Source organism: Pecten maximus, unplaced genomic scaffold, assembly GCF_902652985.1.
Source record: "Pecten maximus unplaced genomic scaffold, xPecMax1.1, whole genome shotgun sequence".
In the NCBI taxonomy this organism is placed as follows: domain Eukaryota; kingdom Metazoa; phylum Mollusca; class Bivalvia; order Pectinida; family Pectinidae; genus Pecten; species Pecten maximus.
The window spans coordinates 7283-7912 of NW_022982888.1; the positions used below are offsets into that span (position 1 = coordinate 7283).

Below are 630 nucleotides of genomic sequence, written 5' to 3' on the forward strand. Positions count from 1 at the left end.
CAATGACACGCACAGTGTTTATTTTACAGGAGTTAACGACTTGTCAGAAAAAATTTCCTTGACACGCACGAGACATTTCAGTAACTTTTTTGAACACTTATTAATCTAATCAACATATATAGAAAACAACAAAAATATATCAGTAATATATTGTGGTAAATTTGTGTCATTTATGACAATATATTCGATCATTAACGAAGTAAGTTGCCATGGGCAGAGACAAGAAATATTAACGTAGTAAATAGCAATTTTGGTTTGGAATTTTATCAATTCGATTGAAAATGAAATTGAAATTTAAACATGAAGCCCGCGTAGCTCAGTCGGTAGAGCATCAGACTTTTAATCTGAGGGTCTAGGGTTCGAGTCCCTACGTGGGCGTATATTTTTTTTCTGATTTTACTAAATCGTTGGTATCGTACCACTAAATGGTAAATGCAGGTCATATATCGGTAGTTTAAACATATTTTTTAAGATTTACCAACTGATGACTTCTCCCGTCATAATAACAATGTTATACACTGTATATACATATACAGTAGTCACGTGGTGACATATATAAATATTCTTCTTATAATAATTCTTTTCCGTTAATAATGGCGATTATGTGGAGTGTTGGGTGCACAGGGGCGC

At 33.3% G+C, this 630-nt stretch overlaps 1 non-coding gene across 1 annotated transcript; it reads left to right on the forward strand.

Annotated features, from left to right (window-relative positions):
- Positions 1-305: 305 nt before the first annotated feature.
- On the forward strand, positions 306-378 carry Trnak-uuu. The gene has a single exon. It is a non-coding gene; the product is annotated as a tRNA-Lys (tRNA).
- The last annotated feature ends 252 nt before the right edge of the window (positions 379-630 follow it).